The sequence below is a fragment of the Macaca thibetana genome, chromosome 20 (genome assembly GCF_024542745.1).
Source record: "Macaca thibetana thibetana isolate TM-01 chromosome 20, ASM2454274v1, whole genome shotgun sequence".
In the NCBI taxonomy this organism is placed as follows: domain Eukaryota; kingdom Metazoa; phylum Chordata; class Mammalia; order Primates; family Cercopithecidae; genus Macaca; species Macaca thibetana.
Genome location: NC_065597.1, coordinates 11,842,419 through 11,860,661, shown reverse-complemented (window position 1 = coordinate 11,860,661; position 18,243 = coordinate 11,842,419). Strand labels below are relative to the sequence as shown.

The window sequence follows — 18,243 nt, the reverse complement described above, 5'->3', positions numbered from 1 at the left end:
TCACTAGTTTCAAAATGAAACTCATACAAACCAGGTCTCATCATCACTCATCCCTCCTTTACCCCATCTTTTAATAGTCAGCGAAGTAAACTGACTCCTATTCCTAACTGCAGCATGGTTCCACAAGGCCACACATCTTGGCCAAATCACGGGGGCATGAACGGGCTTGCGTCAAACTCTTTCTGGGGCAAGCTGATGATGAGCACACGGGGCAATAGTTCAGAATTAAAGGCTGGAAAATGGAAGCCGAAACATAGCTCTTTCTTCCACACCCATCCAGGGCTTCAGACAGTCATTTGACTGCATTTGCCTCAGTTTCTCCCACAAGGATTCTTGAATCACAAGGTCAATAAACCCGATGAAGAGGTGCCTGCTCTGCTAATATAAATGGACAGATTTTAGCACTGAGCCTAAACGTACATTTCCTAAAATATTGTCGGGGAAGGGAAAAAGGGAATTAGTAACCTGAAGCTGCTTCTAGAGAAATTAACAATTAATATCATAGAACACATTATAGGTAAAAATAAAAAAAAAAAGAAATTAACAACAAAAAAGCCAGAGCTCTGTGTATCTGCACTCGATAGAAGACATCCAATGGAAACCAGGAGTCTCTGGCCTATGTTCAAAGCTCCTCTCTAAAGATCATCCTGCCAAGCCTGGCCTCAGGTCCTGAACTGGCGCCACTAATAAAACCTGGGCAATAAGAGTTTGGTCCCTGGGGTACTAGAGCTATTGGGAAAAGAAAGCTTTTTAAATAGACTTATAAGAATTGATGGATGCTGGGCTGAGAACTCATTCCTCTTATGTTCCAGGCCTGGTTTTAGGTTGGAATTTGCCTAGACACCTCCATACTCCCAACACCCTTGAAGGTCAGGAGCTTTTCTCTTCCTGGAGGTGCCATGTGGTCTGGATGTCCAACATTACTAGATGTTCTGGCAAAATAAAACCACCCATCTCTCTGGAGACAAAACATCCATCAAGTGATCAATCTCCACCAATTTCCCTACTGATCTCTGGGTATTTTGACTAGAGGAAAAGGAAAACATCAGCTTAAACATATTGTGGCCAAAAGGCAGCCTGGGGAGTGGCAGAAAGAGATTGCCTAGGAAATTTCTATTCTAGCTTGGCTTAGGGACATATCTAGCTCACATAACAAACAAATTTGTCCTTACAGCTATCACTACCTTCTGTTAAGGGATTGGGATAAGAGGGCACAGGGGAAAAGTAAGTGGAAGTGACTTGAAGAAAGATTCTGGCATTTTTCCTAAGTAAAACTACATGTAGAAAAAAATTCACCAACTAACAAATACAAATTAAAAGGACAAGTGCTGTGTCACAGTTGGGAACTGGGTGCTGCTATATATTGCTAGGGGTGGGGGAATGTTAACTGGCACAACCTTTCTGGCAAATTAAAATGCCTTAAGCCTGTTGACCCAGGAATTGTGCCAAGATACCATCCCAGATGTGGCAAAACCATACTTGCTGGGATGTTTGTGACTGTTGCTTAATAGGGAAAAAAAGCAAAAAAAGGTCTCAACAACCTTACAACCCAACAGTCAAATGCTGTGTCACAGTCATCCAAATGTCTAATCTACAGCCTTAAATATTGTAAAAGAAAACCTACCCAGGAAAAAGTACTTTGCAGAAGGGGGAAAAAAGCAGGTCACAAAGCCATTTATAGCATAAGCCTGACAATTATTACATAAAATATTTATAGTTTTATTCTTGTACCCAAAAAAAAGAGAGGTGGGGGGCTGAGCCCTGGTGCCAAGGCTGCCTCTCCCGTCACCAAGTATTTTCCACGCACAGGAAAACCAAGATGGTGGCCAGTGAGCCATATCCGTTTTGAGACCAATGGGAGAGGTCATAGGGCAGCAAGGCGGGGTAGGGGGAAGAGGCAGCGCATGCTGGGATCCCAGGAGGCCTTGGGGCTCCTGGATTCACTTGGGAGCCGCCCCTGGGCATGCTGGGAGGCCCATTGTCCTTGCCAAGCAAGCTTGGAGCAGCTACACAAGGGCCTGCCAGAGCCCCGGGTGCACCTATTGGGGGTTCAGGCCTTTTTCCCCAGAGCTGTAAGCACAGCAGCTCCTGGAGGGCAACAGGACCCAGGTGGAGTGCAGCTGCACCTGACGAATGCCCCCCATCTACACACAGGCCCCCTGGACCTGGATCTTCTCGTAGATGGGGCTGACGGGGTGTCTGAGGTCCTCAGCTTGGAGCCCTTCTTCCACCCACCAAAGGAGAAGAGGAAGCTGGGTTACTGGGGAGGCAACCCTGAGAGTGAGTGGTGAAATCATTCAGACTCGGGTCCTCTGTCTCAGATCAGATACCCTCAACAAAGACTCGGGTGGAAAGATCGAGAAATGGACTATCGATTTATTCATTTGAAAAGACAAAGGTCCTGTATGGGTGGTAGGCCCGCATTTTGCTTATCTTCCAGTTTTTCCATAGTTAACATGTATTTGATTTTAAATAAGAATTTGATGTGAGTTCTTGCCCCTGACTAGAAAAATTATATGGCAACCCCATGTTGTTGAGGGTGAAGAAAGCAGTTCTAGGGGAGTTTTGGCTGAAGAAAGCTCTGCTGTGTTCATCAAGTTCCTCATAACCCTTAGGAGGTGAGTTTTCCCTCCCAAAGTGAAACCCAAACTCTCAGAGTTTGGAACATGGCTGACTCAGCATGAGGCGTGCTGTCTGGCTCATTGACTACCACCCTCAAGGACCATGCCAGAACAAAGATACCAGTGACCAACCTGAGACAGCTGTGATAACAATTAAGGGTCTGGTAGGTAAAAGTGCTGTGTATTGGCTCTGCAGCCTTGAGTCAATCACTTTATCTCTAAACTGTTTAACAGTAAGTACTCAATAATGTAAGCCCTTCTTAATTTCCAGTCTCTAAAATGGGAATACACACACACCCAACCCACCCACCACAGTGCTTGTTAGGGTCAAATATGATGTGTTGTGCTTTATTTTTATTTATTTTTATTTATTATTTTTTGAGACGGAGTCTTACTCGGTCACCCAAGCTGGAGTGCAGTGGCATGATCTCGGCTCACGGCAACTTCCACCTCCCGGGTTCAAGCGATTCTCCTGCCTCAGCCTCCCAAGTAGCTGGGACTACAGGCACGTGCACCACGCCCAGCTAATATTTTGTACTTTTTGTAGAGACGAGGTTTCACCGTGTTAGCCAGGATGGTCTCGATCTTCTGATTTTGTGATCTACCCACCCCAGCCTCCCAAAGTGCTGGGATTACAGGCGTGAGCCACTGCATTCGGCTGTATTGTGCTTTAAAAAGCACAATTAAGTATTAAAAACCAGGGGCAGTGATTTGGAAAGCAAAACAAAAGGACAGGAAGGTGAAGAGGCCTTAATGTTGTCACAGAGCAGTGATTCCCAAACATAGTTGATAGAATCATCTGGCAAACTATTTAAAAACTCCAGATTCCCTGCCGACCGCCCACCTATCACTTCTACTAAGTCAGCTTCTGGAAGTGGATCTGGGGAAAGCAGTTTGTTGCTTTTTTTAAAAGTTCTTGATTCTCTCATTTATTTCTCATGAGTAGGTAAATTGGTATGGCTTTTTGATGGCACTTCAGACCACATATCAAAAATTTAAATATCCAGATGCTTCCTCTGACCAACACTTACATCTGTCTATTCAGCATCTCCTTTGGATGCTTTCAAGATATCCTGAAATCAGTATGTCAAAACTTAAATTCACAGTCTTTACTTAACCCAAATATGGTCTTTTTCTAGCATCTCTCCCAGGGAATAGCATATCATGTACTCCAGCTTGAGAATAGAATCTGGGCATCAGAAGCAGCCCAGAGACTGGAGCCAGAGTGCCTGGGCTCAAATACCAGTCCACACTGACTTTGGGCAAGTTGGTTAACCTCTGTGTTTCCTCTGCTATGAAATAGGAATGATGCTAATATCTACCTCAGTTGAATGAGTTAATACTTAGCATAATGCCTGGCATATGGTTTAGCCAGCAGCTGCTTCTTCCTTGACCATTTCTCCCTTAGAGCTTCCCTTCCCAGACTATCACCCACCAAAACCCTTCCATCTCTACCCCCACCAACTTAGTGCATACAAAATCATCTTTAGTATAAATGAGTGCAAAAATCTCCATTTAAAAAGATGAATCTCTTAAAAATGCAACAGCATAGTATACTTGAAAAAAATGAAATAAGGTCATTTCCCTGTTTGAAACTCAGTGATAAGCCTTTGGTCTTAGTATAAAAAACAATATGGCCGGGCACAGTGGCTCATGCCTGTAATCCTAGCACTTTGGGAGGCTGAGGCAGGTGGATCACCTGAGGTCAGGAGTTCGAGACCAGCCTGGACAACATGGTGAAACTTTGTCTCTACTAATACAAAAATTAGCTAGGCGTGGTGGCAGGCACCTGTAGTCCCAGCTATTAGGGAGGCTAAAGCAGGAAAATAGCTTGAACCCAGGAGGCAGAGTGTGCAGTAAGCCAAGATCACACCACTGCACTCCAGCCTGGGTGACAGAGCCAGACTCTGATTCAAAAAAAAAAAAAAAAAAAAAAAAGTTTTTTTTAATCCACCAGCCTCCAGGCACGGTGGCTCATGCCTATAATCCCAGCACTATGGGAGGCTGAGGCAGGCGGATCACAAGGTCAGGAGATCGAGACCATCCTGGCTAACACGGTGAAACCCCATCTCTACTAAAAATACAAAAAAATTAGCCAGGCGTGGTGGCGGGCGCTTGTAGTCCCAGCTACTCAGGAGGCTGAGGCAGGAGAATGGCTTGAACTTAGGAAAGACTCTGTCTCAAAAAAAAAAAAAAAAAAAAAATCCACTGGCCTCAGCCTCCCCAAGTGCTAGGATTACAGGAGTAAGCCACTGTGCCCAGCCAAAAAACTCTTTTTTAAAGAGACAAGGTCTTGCTATATGGCCCAGGCTGGAGTGTAGTGGCTGTTTACAGGTATAGTCATCATGTACTACAGCCTAGACCTCCTGGGCTCAAGTGATCCTCCTGCCTCTGCCACCCCAAGTGGTGGGACTAAAGGTGCATGCCACCGTGTCCTAAAACACAAATTCTTTCATGTGCCAATCTCTCTCTCTAGCCACATTGAGCCTCTCCTTAAATACAGCATAACCCCCTACCACAGGGCCTTTGCACACACTCCTCTCTCTCTCTGTCTCCTTGCATTCCCACTCTGATTTTACAGTTAACTCCTGACATCTTTCAGATCCCAAGTCAAAAGCTACTTTTTCAGGGAAATTTCCTTCAACCCTCCCAAACTAGATCAGATTCCCCTGTGAAAAACCCTTCTGGCTTTGTATAACTTTCTTCCATAGAACTTATTACAACTTGTGATTATATCTTTAGTAGTGATTGGCCAGGCAACATGGCTCACACCTGTAATCCCAGCACTTTGGGAAGCTGAGACGGGCAGATCACCTGAGGTCAGGAGTTCAATACCAGCCTGGCCAACATGGCGAAACCCCATCTCTACTAAAAATACAAAGAATTTAGCCAAGTGTGGTGGCAGGTACCTATAATTCCAGCTACTTGGAAGGCTGAGGCAGGAGAATTGCGGGAGATGGAGGTTGCAGTGAGCCAAGATCGCGCCATTGAATTCCAGCCTAGGATATAGAATGAGACTCCGTCTCAAAAAAAAAAAAATAAAATAAAGTTTACTAGTGATTAATTGCCTATCTCCCCCACTAGAATTTGCTAATCACTGTCTCCCAGCATTTAGCACTGTGTTTAATTGTTGAATGAACAATTTCATAGTTTAATGAACTATGAAAATCACGTGACCCAACAATTTCACTTCTAGAAATCCAGTCTAAAGAAATATGTATACAAACTATTCCAGCTATAACAATACTGCTATTCCTCCTGCCACAGGCACTTAACATTGATGTACTCACTACATGCTGTTGCATACACAAACTCATTTAATCCTCACTATAACCATATGAGATCCCCATTATTATATTCATTTTACAGATGAGAAAACTGAGGCACAGAGGTTAAGTAACTTGCCCTAAGTTTCCACAAGTAGTAAGTAGACAGATTCAACCCAGACACAGTGGCTCTGGGATCCCAATTTAGGAACTCTCTACATTATAATACAGATATATTTCATGCAAACTTCAACAGCAGAAATTTGAAATGGTGCCATAAATATTAGTCTTGCTTTTTATGTAAAGTTTGAAGAAATGCAAATCTCCCAAACTGAAAGTTTTAAGTTACATAATTTCAAAGCTGGAGAGAGTAGTGAATTGTAAGCATCCCCTTGCCGCCCCCCCACCCCATACATATACTTCACGTGTTCATATGAGAACATAAGACTGGAATCATAGGAATTATGAATTATTTGTGGCTTTTTTCTTCAAGACGAGTCTGGCTCTGTTGCCCTGGCTGGAGTGTAGTGATGCGATCTCAGCTCACTGCAAGCTCCGCCTCCCGGGTTCACGCCATTCTCCTGCCTCAGTCTCCCAAGTAGCTGGGACTACAGGCGCCCACCACCGCGCCCAGCTAATTTTCTGTATTTTTAGTAGAGACAGGGTTTCACCGTGGTCTCGATCTCCTGACCTCATGATCCACCCACCTCGGCCTCCCAAAGTGCTGCGATTATAGGTGTGAGCCACCGCCCCCGGCCTATTTGTGGTTTTCAAGAATGCATCCTTTATATCAATGCAACCACCCTGTCCTAGGCTTTAGTGCAGCAATATTTGAGTTTAAGAAAAAACTTACAAGCTCCTCTTGGGGGAAAAATAAGAACAGAAATGAGTGTCTGCTTTAAGACTAGAAATCAACTTTTATTCAGCAAAATGCTTGCTAACTAGATTTTGAAATCTCAAGAAAAACTTGAGGAAAAAATGCACTTTGCATTGACTGATGACACATTCTCAATCTCTCAACACCCAGAGAAAAAAATGCTAGTGTGAATCAATGTGGTAGTTTACTTCTGAGTCATGCAATTTCAAAGTTTTTGAGTTTTGGTAAATTCATATGCTTTTGAAACTACTATTATTTAGTCATTAAAACAAAAGTTAGTATGAAAACTAATTTTTAAATGGTATAGTAACCTTAAGTTTACAGCACAGTCTGTCTTAGAGGTATTGTTTAAACATAAAAGCTCGATTTATCTGGATCATGTTAAGATGAACAGTTCACTCGATCATCTTTCTACAGCAGTCTTTCCTAATAAGGCAATTACTGATAGTTAGATTGCTAAAAATCCAAACACTTTACAATTTTGATGTTAACGCTTCCCCACCACCACATCTGTAAAAGATAAAAGTAGAAGATCGGCTAAATAAATCCTGGTACATTCACCATGTAAAAGACTACGGCGCTATTCAAAACAAGATAGATGTGTATTTAACAGTCTGGAAAGATGCCTGTGATAAGTTAAAAAGCAAGTTACAGAATGACATTTGTATGCATGATACAGTCCAATTCTTGTTTTTAAAATTCCTGTATGCATACATAAGTTTTTTGTGCCAAAAAAAAAGGGGGTCTACAAGGATTCTTATAAAATCAGTAACTGTGTGCTTGCCCTTAGAGAGTAGAACTGAGGAAGAAAAGAAATTTCACGTATTTCTTTTTCTCTCTTTATTTATTTTTTGTTTTTTTTGGAGACAGGGTCTCACTCTGTTACCCAGGCTACAGTACAGTGGTGTGATCTTGGCTCGCTGCAACCTCTGCCTCCCGGGCTCAAAAGAACCTTTTTTTTTTTTTTTTTTTTTTTTTTTTGAGACGGAGTCTCGCTGTGTCTCCCAGGCTGGAGTGCAGTGGCGTGATCTCGGCTCACTGCAAGCTCCGCCTCCCAGGTTCACGCCATTCTCCCGCCTCAGCCTCCCAAGTAGCTGAGACTACAGGCGCCCGCCACCACGCCCGGCTAGTTTTTTGTATTTTTAGTAGAGACGGGGTTTCACCATGTTAGCCAGGATAGTCTCGATCTCCTGACCTCGTGATCCACCCGCCTCGGCCTCCCAAAGTGCTGGGATTACAGGCTTGAGCCACCGCGCCCGGCCTTTTTTTTTTTTTTTTAAGACAGCATCTTACTCTGTTGCCCAGGCTGGAGTACAGTGCAGTCATACAATCTTGGCTCACTGCAACCTCCACCTCCCAGGTTCAAGCGATTCTCCTGCCCCAGCCACCTGAGTAGACAGGACTACAGGCATGCATCACCATGCCTGGCTAATTTTTGTATCTTTTATAGAGACGGGGGTCTCACTATGTTGCCCAGGCTGGTCTTGAACTCCTGGGTTCAAGCAATCCTCCCACCTCAACCTCCCAAAATGCTAGAATTACAGTTGTGAGCCACCAAACCCAGACTTCATGTGTTTATTTCTGACTTGCTTATATTGACAGGCACTAGAGTTCAGTGGTATAAGCTCAGTCTGCTTAGGTTTGAATCTGGGCTCTACTACTTACTTAGCTGTGTGATCTTGGGCAAGTTACTTAACTTCTCTGGCTTCAGTTTCCTCACCTGTAAAATGGGGACAACAATAGTACCTCCCTCAAGGGATGTTTAAGGATTAAATGAGCTGATGCATATAAAGTACTAAGAACTTTATCTGTCACATTATAAGTGCCACATATTTTATTGAAAAAAGTGTGTCTTTACAGTGAACATATTTTCATGTATTAATTTGAAATCCCAACCAACCATCCCTGTGTAAACAACGTAAAATGGTATACATTGGGGAGAAGACGATAAAAAATAAAAAGCTCCCCAGGCAATTTGATCACCAGCCAAGCTTGCAAACTACTGACTCAGAGGCCAAAAGCAGGGATGAGGCCAAAACCAGTTGGAGTGGGGCTGAGCTCCAGTTGGGGAATGCAGGAGACTTCTGGAAGCGGAAAGAGACCATAAAAGACAAGAGAAGAGCAGATCTCGAAGTGCGGTGGGAAGCCTGGATGAAGCGACTCTATAGGGAGAGGGCAGTGTGTGGGCCTGGCGTCGTGTCCTGGCTTGTGTGGGGAGAGCTCACAAGTAGCTGTTTCTCCCCTGCCTCAAGTTACGACAAGATGGGGCTTGCTGTGCAGATGTGCAAAGGCCGCTCAGAAGGCAGCCAGCCTTCAGCAAGACACCCAGGAGAGCAGCCGAACTCTCCACCCGGGCCCTCTCACTGGCCAGTTTCCCATGCACGTACAGGCGAGTTAGGGCCTCAAGGTCGAGGAGCCTGGACTCAGTAACTCGCCTCAGGCCACATGATTTGGGATAAGAAACAGCTTAGAATCCATTTTTCCCTTGCCTATGCTGGGATGTACACCATCAGGTCTCTTCCCACTGCTGGGTTTGACGAGAGTCTGAAGAATTTCCAAATGGACGCAGGTACAAATCATTTCTCTAGACCGTAGTTCTAGCTTCTCTATAAAATGACTGGGGGCCAGGAATGATGGCTCACGCCTGTAATCCCAACACTTTGGGGGACCGAGGTGGGCGGATCACTTGAGGCCAGGAGTTCAAGACCAGCCTGGGCAACATAGTGAGACCCTGTCTCTTAAAACAAAAAAAGAAGACTGGGAGATCTGGGGAATACCTGTGGTCCCCAAATTTGGAGGAAGAGACTTCTCAGAAAGATGTACATGTGTTCTTAGACAAAGTTAATTCCTGGGGATCAACGATTTCCTAAAGAGAATATGACCCTAAAGTTAGAACTCAAGCAAAAATACCTTCTACTTCTCCTAGCGCACAACACAGGCTGTCAAGGTTTCTTGCTAATAGGTAACTTCCAACTTTACGCGGTCTCGAACAAAAGGGGGGCTACCGAGATTGAAGGAGAAGAGGGCCTGGGATTATACCTCCCTATTCCCCATCTCCCCATTTAGCTCTAACATGCCTCAGAGTCCTAGGAAAAACCAGATCTTTCCTCCTGGTGTTCAGTATCACCTGGAGAGGCTCTCACGAGAGGAAGCAGTCCACCAGCCCTCCCACCTCCTGGCTCTGTGGCCTTGGCTCTCAGCCTTCTCCTCAGATATTAGATAGCCACAGAGCCAGAGTCCTGAGTTCAAAGATGGGGTCGAGGGAGAAAGGAAGACATTTGTTTGGCTTTTTGAGAGAGAGTCTCGCTCTGTCTCCCAGGCTGGAGTGCAGTGGCGCAATCTCGGCTCACTGCAACCTCTGCCTCCCGGATTCAAGCAATTCTCCTACCTCAGCCTCCCAAGTAGCTGGGATTACAGGCGTACGCCACCATGCCTGGCTAGTTTTTGTATTTTTAGTAGAGACAGGGTTTCGCCATGTTGGCCAGGCTGATCTCGAATTCCTGAGCTCAGGTGACCCACCCACCGAGGCCTCCGAAAGTGCTGGGATTACAGGTGTGAGCCACCGCACCCAGCCCATTTGGCTTTCTTTCCCCAGGTGAGGCATTCTGGTTCACTGCCCAAGCAGCAGGTCCCCAGCACCCTGAAGTCCGGCAGACAGAGGCAGCTGCAGCCTGGAGGGAATGTTGTCAGCTGGGGGAATTTGCAGACTTCTGATGCTCTAGGTAACCCAGAGCCCTGAGAATGCCCAGATTTGGCTGGGGGAGGAGGAGTGAGTGGGGAAGGGTCTGTCAAGCCCTTCTACCCAGAGCAAGAGGTGAGAGGTCTTTGCTGCTGGAGGCAGGTGGGGGTGGGGTGAGGAGAGGCAGAGCAGATTCTCTGCAGAGGACTGTCAGTTTGAGTGCTATCAGGCCTGGTATCTGAACCCTCCTTGTTCCCCCATATCTTAAAAGGGAGGCCAGAGGTCCTGGGCAGAAGTGCCTGCCACCCCCCACCCTCCTGGCGATTAGCAGGGGCCTCTGGAGGGAACAGGAATTCAAAGCCCTTGGGCCAGAAGTTAACTATTTCCAATCTTCCTCTAATTTGGCTGGGGCCAGAAGACTCCAAATGTATTTCCCTTTCCCACCCTGATTTCCAAATGGTCAGTGCCTCATATTTAGGGGGTCACACCTGTGTTCAAACTGTGACTCCACAATTTATTAGCTGGGTGACCTTGGATAGTTACAAAGTGACAAGCCGAGGTTTCCTATCCAGTTAAATGGGGCCAATTCCACCCACCCCACGGGGCTTTTAGGAGGATTAAAGGGGCTTATGACATGAAGTACATAGTGTGATTGTGGAATGCAGGGAGCTCTCAAGTGGTATCTGGGTGGCGGTGGTGAGTTTTCACAGCCCTTCCTTGCCAGCCCTGCTGCCTGGGGTGGCAATGCCAGGTGACTAAATGAAATGAGAAAAAGACGACTGAGGCAGATATGGTCCTCCAGTCTGAGAAGCGTGAGGGGAGTCAAGAAGGGTTGCTGGGAGTGGGGGCCAATATCCTGGCTCCAGAGAAGACTTCAGAGACCCTGGTCTCCATACTGGTACAACTGGGACTTCAGCTATTATGTCTCCATACTGGTACAACTGGGATTTCCCCAAACACACTGCTACAACACTCTGCTGCCTCTGGTATGGGGTGAGACAAATTTCAAGCGGGGCTGGACCCTGCCTATGCCTCACTGGCTCTCTCCACCTCCCACTCCATGATCCAGACAGATTCAATGTATCCAAGTCCCTGGAACCCTGGTGTTGTTCCTCTGCCGGAACACTCCACGCCACCTCTCATGCCCAACTCCCTTGCCTAATTCTTCTTCCTCGGCTGCCAGCTTGGACATCAGTTCCTCGAGGTTTCCACAAGAACATGTCAGCAGCCCCTCTTATGTGACTCTATATCACTCCTTTCCCACCTCCCCCTCAATCTCTTTTTTTTTTTTTTTTTTTTTGAGACGGAGTCTTCCTCTGTCACCCAGGCTGGAGTGGAGTGGCTTGATCTCAGTTCACCGCAACCTCCGCCTCCTGGGTTCAAGCCATTCTCCTGCCTCAGCCTCCTGAGTAAGCCGGGATTACAGGTGCTTGTACCACCATGCCGGGCTAATTTTTTTTTTTTTTTTTTTTTTTTAAGCAGAGATGGGGGTTTCACCATATTGGCCAGGCTGGTTTCGAACTCCTGAGCTCAAGTGACCCGCAGGCCTCGGCTTCCCAAAGTGCTAGGATTACAGGCATGACCCACCATGTCCAGCCCCCCCTCAATCTCATATATACATATATTGTATTTATTTTGTCTGTCTCTCTACACTAGCAGGTAGGTGGCCCTCTGAGGCTAGGATTTTTGCACACTTTGTTCAGTAATGAATCCCCAGCACCTAGAACAGTACCTGAACCTTAATCAGGAGTTCACTGAGGGTTAGGAGCAGTGGCCTTGCTTACCCTGAGTATCTAGTACCCAGCAGGTACTCAGACGTTTGTTGGCTGACTGACCATTTCAACTTGGCCTTGGATCTCAGACACTTCACTGTTTCTATAATAAGAGAGGAGCTGGATTTGAACATGCTGCCCACCCACACACTGGTCAGGATAAAAATCTCCACCCAGGGCCATGCACAGTGGCTTACACCTGTAATCCTAGCACTTTGGGAGGCAAAGGCAAGACAATTGCTTGAGGCTAGGGGTTCAAGGCTAGCCCAGGCAACATAGTGAGACCCCTTCTCTATTTAATGTATTTTTTTTTGGAGATGGAGGCTTGCTCTGTTGCCCAGGCTAGAGTGCAGTGGTGCAATCTTGGCTCACTGCAACCTCTGCCTCCCAGGCCCAAGCAATTCGCCTACTTCAGCCTCCTGAGTAGCTCTGATTACAGGGGCACGCCATCACGCCAGGCTAATTTTTGTATTTTTAGTAGACGCGGGGTTTTGCCATGTTGGCCAGGCTGATCTCGAACTCCTGACCTCAAGTGATCCGCCCACCTCGGCCTCCCAAAGTGCTGGGATTACAGGCGTGAGCCACTGTGCCCAGCCGCAAAAATAATAATAATAATAAAAAAAAATTTAAAAATTAAGAAAATGCGGCCGGGCGCGGTGGCTTAAGCCTGTAATCCCAGCACTTTGGGAGGCCGAGACGGGTGGATCACGAGGTCAGGAGATCGAGACCATCCTGGCTAATACGGTGAAACCCCGTCTCTACTAAGAAATACAAAAAATAGCCGGGCGCGGTGGCGGGCGCCTGTAGTCCCAGCTACTCGGAGGCTGAGGCCGGAGAATGGCATGAACCCGGGAGGCGGAGCTTGCAGTGAGCTGAGATCCGGCCACTGCACTTCAGCCTGGGCGACAGAGCGAGACTCCGTCTCAAAAAAAAAAAAAAAAAAAAAAAAAAAAAAAAATTAAGAAAATGGCCGGATGCGGTGGCTCACACCTGTAATCCCAGCACTTTGGGAGGCCTAGGCTGGCGGATCACGAGGTTACAAGATTGAGACCATCCTGGCTAACATGGTAAAACCTGGTCTCCACTAAAAACACAAAAAATTAGCCAGGCATGGTGGCATATGCCTGTAGTCCCAGCTACTCAAGAGGCTGAGGCAGGAGAATCACTTGAACCTGGGAGGCGGAGGTTGCAGTGGGCCAAGATCATGCCACCGTACTCCCGCCTGGGTGACAGAGGGAGACTGTCTCAAAAAAAAAAAAAAAAAAAATTTTTTTTTTTTTTTTTTTTTTTTTTTTTTTTTTAGATAAAGTAGAGGCGGCCAGCGTCGTGGCTCACACCTGTAATCCCAGCACTTTGGGAGGCCAAGGAGGGTGGGTCACGAGGTCAGGAGATCAAGACCATCCTGGCTAACACGGTGAAACACCGTCTCTACTAAAAATACAAAAAATTAGCTGGGCATGGTGGCACATGCGTAGTCCCAGCTATTAGGAGGCTGAGGCAGAAGAATCACTTGAATCCGGGAGGCAGAGTTTGCAATGAGCCGAGATCATGCCACTGCACTCCAGCCTGGGCAACAGAGAGAGACTCATCTCAAAAAAGAAAAAAAAAATTAAAAACAAATCTCCACCCAGGAAGAAGTTCTCACTTATGAAATTCAGGGCCCTTTTCAGATTCCCTTTCTGCTTTTGAGGAAAGAAGCGAGCATCAGGGTAAGGACAAAGAAAGGGAAGCTTTTCTCCCCCAAGACAAAGGATGAGGCCAAGTACATAATAAAGACTTGCTGTCTCTTAGCATAGGGCCAGATGAAAATCAAGACTCCAGAAGGGGTGGGTCTGGCAGGGAGACTGTTGGGGTGGGAGAATGCAGGAGACACCTCACTACTTCAGAACAGAGAAGAGCCTATATCTCAGTCCAGGATCACGGTACTGGAATCCTCAGTCAGTTAACCCGGCAATTGTGCCCCAGGTGTATAACTAACAATTAGGGGTGCACAGGTCACCAAAAGACTTGCACAAAATGGAACTACTGAAATGCCCATCCACAGCAGAACTGTGGATAGTCACATAATGAAATACTATACAATGAGAATCGACTAGAACTACATCCAGAATTATGCAAGAATCTCTCAAGGGTGCCATGAAAGCAGTCAGAGCTAAGGGGATAACTCTATGATCCTCCTACAGAAAGTTCAAACGCAGGCAAATTCACCTGTGCTACTTAGAAGAGTGGTTATCTTGAGAGAAGGGTTGAAATTAGGAGGAAAGGGGCATCTAAGGCCCTGGTAATGCTGTTTCTTATCTGTGTGCCAGAAACACAGGGGTTTTAAGTTTGCGACATTCATCGGGCTGCACACTCATCATTTGGGCACTTTTGTCTACATTTGTTATTCTTCAATAACATCTAGTCTCTGAATGGAGACCATTCAGCCTCAGGACCAAAGCCTCAACTGACTGGAGCTGGGGAGGCCCTTCCCTCCCTCATCTTCCATCATCCTCCAAATGCTTTGCAGAGCTATCGTTTCTGGCCCTAGAAACTCTTTGCTTGTCATGAACAATAACTTCTTTGTGCAGTAGGGAGGTGAGAGCACCCTGCGCTGGGTAACCTAGGAACACAGTGGCACATGAGGAGGTGGGAAGGGAGACTAGAGGTTTGAGACCTGCTCCCCAGGCACAAGCTACTGGTGATGCAGGACAGAGTCTTCAGCAAGGTAACCCTACTCTGCTGCTAAGCCAGGAAGGCAGCCTGCTAGGCTTGAAGCTCCAGTTCCCATTCATTCCTCAGAGCCAGATTTATGGATATCCCCCTGGGCTGTGGAGGCAAAACACCAGGGTTTAAATCCTGGCCGTCTGTTTACTGCACCAGTGACCTCTCACTAAGTTCCTCAACCTCATTTTACAGCTAAGTGGAAATTATCAACAACTCCTTTGCAGGACAGCCCACAAGCACAGAAAGTTACTAAATTAGGGCCCATTGGTCACCTCCAGTCGGTCCAGTCCTGCCACCGCACCCGCCAGCTGTGTTCTCCATGCAGTTCAACAAGGGCCCCTCATACTGGCTCTCGGCCGACGTCAAGAACCGGCTCCTGTCCAAATACGACCCCCAGACGGAGGCAGAGCTCCGCAGCTGGATCGAGGGCTCACCAGCCTCTCCATCAGCCCCGACTTCCAGAAGGGCCTGAAGGACAGAATTATCTTACACACACTCATGAACAAGCTGCAGCCAGGCTCAGTCCCCATGATCCATGCAGAACTGGCACCAGCGAGGAAACCTCTCCAACTTCATCAAGGCCATAGTCAGCTACGGCATGAACCCCATGAACCTGTTTGAGGCCAATAACCTGTTTGAGAGTGGGAACATGACGCAGGTGTTGTCTCTTCTTGCCCTGGTGGGGAAGGCCAAAACTAAGGGGCTCCAGAGCAGGGTGGACATCGGCATTAGGTACTCAAAGCAGCAGGAGCGGAACTTCGACTACAACACCACGAAGGCTGGCCAGTGAGTCATTGGGCTGCAGATGGGCACCAACAAATGTGCTAGCCAGTTGGGCATGACCATGTACAGCACAGGAAGGCATCTCTACAGCCCCAAGAACCACATCCTGCCCCCATGGACCACTTGACCATCAGCCTCCAGATGGGTACAAACAAGTGCGCCAGCCAGGTGGGCATGACGGCTCCCTGGACGCAGCAGCAGATCTATGACACCAAGCTGGGCACCAACAAGTGTGACAACTCCTCCATGTCCCTGCAGATGGGCTACACGCAGGGTGCCAACCAGAGAGGCCAGGTCTTTGGCTTGGGCCGGCAGATATACAATTCCAAGTACTGCCCACAAGGCTCAGTGGCCGACAGGGCTCCCTCGGGCACCAATGAGTGCCCAGGCCCAGGGGAGGCCCCTGAATACCCCCCTTACTACCAGGAGGAGGCCAGCTACTAAGGCTCCCAGAACGCTTTCTCCCCACATCGTCTCCCTGTCTGGGTTTTGGGGTTTTTCTGTGTTTTCTTTTTTTTTTTTTTTTAACCTGTTCAGTGTTGCCAATCAACCGAGGGTCTGTGAGTGGCGGCATGGGATCTGGCAGCAGGGTTTTGCCCCCTTGCCTTGGTTCCTTCGCAGAACTGGGCCACCGGTTTGTGCGGGAAGGGGTTAAGGCCGCATCCCGATGCGTGTAGGGTGAGGGTCCCTGCTGGCATGTCCAGGCTATGGGCTGCTGTGCTGCGGAGAAGAGACCTGCGCATGGAGGCAATCGCTCCCCGAAGGTTTCCAGTTGCCTTGCCTCTTCCCCCGTTTGCTGGCCGATCAGTTTGTTTCTGCACCCACAAAAGTTTCAGGAAGTATTAACAAAAGAAAAATATGGCCGGGCGTGGTGGCTCACATCTGTAATCCCAGCACTTTGGGAGGCTAAGGTGGGTGGATCACCTGAGGTTGGGAGTTCGAGACCAGCCTGACCAACATGGAGAAACCCTGTCTCTACTAAAAACACAAAATTAGCCAGGCATGGTGGCGCATGCCTGTACCAGCTACTTGGGAGGCTGAGGCAGAGGAATCGCTTGAACCCAGAAGGTAGAGGATGCAATGAGCCGAGACCACACCATTGCACTCCAGCCTGGGCAACAAGAGCAAAACTCTTGTCTCAAAAAAAAGAAAAATAAATATATTTTTTTCCCCAAGGAATGGGGCAGGGACAGTGGAAATGAGTCCCCTGGGAGAGGGGGCCTGGCCAGGATGCTAAAATCTCTCAGGCTCCTGAGTGGCTGGCTTTCTCTAGGACCCTCAAGCCTGCCTAGGGGCCCAGTGGGGAAACTGAGACCTGCACAAGGAAGTAGAATTCTGAGTCATTGGGGCTAAGCCTGACCCCCTCTCCATGCTGACCATCCCCTACTGTGGTCGTCAGTAGGTTTTTTTTTTCTTTGAGGCGGAGTCTCCCTCTGTTGCCCAGGCTGGAGTGCAGTGGTGCAATCTTGGCTTGCTGCAACCTCCACCTACTGGGCTCAAGCGATTCTCCTGCCTCAGCCTCCCAAGTAACTGGGATTACAGGCACACACCACCACACCAAGCTAATTTTTATATTTTTAGTAGATACGGGATTTCACCATGCTGGCCAGGCTGGTCTTGAACTCCTGGCCTCATGTGATCTGCCTGCCTCAGGCTCCCAAAGTGCTGGAACTACAGGCGTGAGCCACCATGCCTGGCCCCTCAGTAGGTTTTAAGAAGCCCCCAGCCCTCCGTCTCCCCTTCTGGGCCTGACCAGCTATACTGTTTCATCTCCCATGGCCACACACCCCACCCAGGGGCCCTGCACCGTGAGATATGAAATACCGACTGTGGACCAAATGCAATAAAACCTGTTTTTAAGAAAAAGAAAAAAATTACTAGACTGTTAAGCTCCCCAAGGACAGGGACTTCATTTTGTCCATTGCTTTAGTTGAAGTTGTAGAACAGTGCCTGATCTATGCAGATGCGAAATATATGCTTACAGGAAGAATGAAATGTAAATAAAGGGCATACCCCAGAGTAGGGACTTCCACAATAAAAGGCCGTTTTCACACCCAGAGCTGAAATAGACAAAATCATCTTGATGTTAACTTGTGCTCAGTCAGATGCATTATTGAACCTGGAAGTTTCCTCCCAAAGCTGATGATGGTTAGTTTTTAATCTGACCCAAAGGCTGACTATGGGTCAGCTGAACCTGCTGAAGGCCATGATGAAGGACTGCATCTGTTTGACTGCCATTAAGCTGCCTCTCTCAGTTGTTCGCCCTTAAGGATGAGTAGACCACTGTAGGTCACTCACTTTTAATCACTGCACTGATACCATGAAAGTTCCCTCCTCCCACCTCTCCACTGTCAGCTTCCAGACCACACTTGAAGAAAGGTGGCCCCCAGACTGTGGCACTGGGATGGGGGAATGTGCCAGCTCTCCTTCCCTCCAGATTAACCTCTCCTCTTAAGCTAGTCAAGACCCCTCACTTGGGCCCTTAGAGACTAAAGCCAAACCAATTTCCTCTACATGAATGTTTCTGGAAAACCCTAAA

At 47.4% G+C, this 18,243-nt stretch overlaps 1 protein-coding gene and 1 pseudogene across 2 annotated transcripts in view; one reads left to right on the top strand and one right to left on the bottom strand.

Moving 5' to 3' along the window:
* CDH3 (cadherin 3) overlaps positions 1–18,243 on the bottom strand; it is a 59,344-nt gene that overhangs the window by 36,146 nt on the left and 4,955 nt on the right. The gene's annotated exons all lie outside the window — the stretch shown is intronic.
* On the top strand, positions 1,820–16,636 carry LOC126944373 (calponin-2-like; annotated as a pseudogene).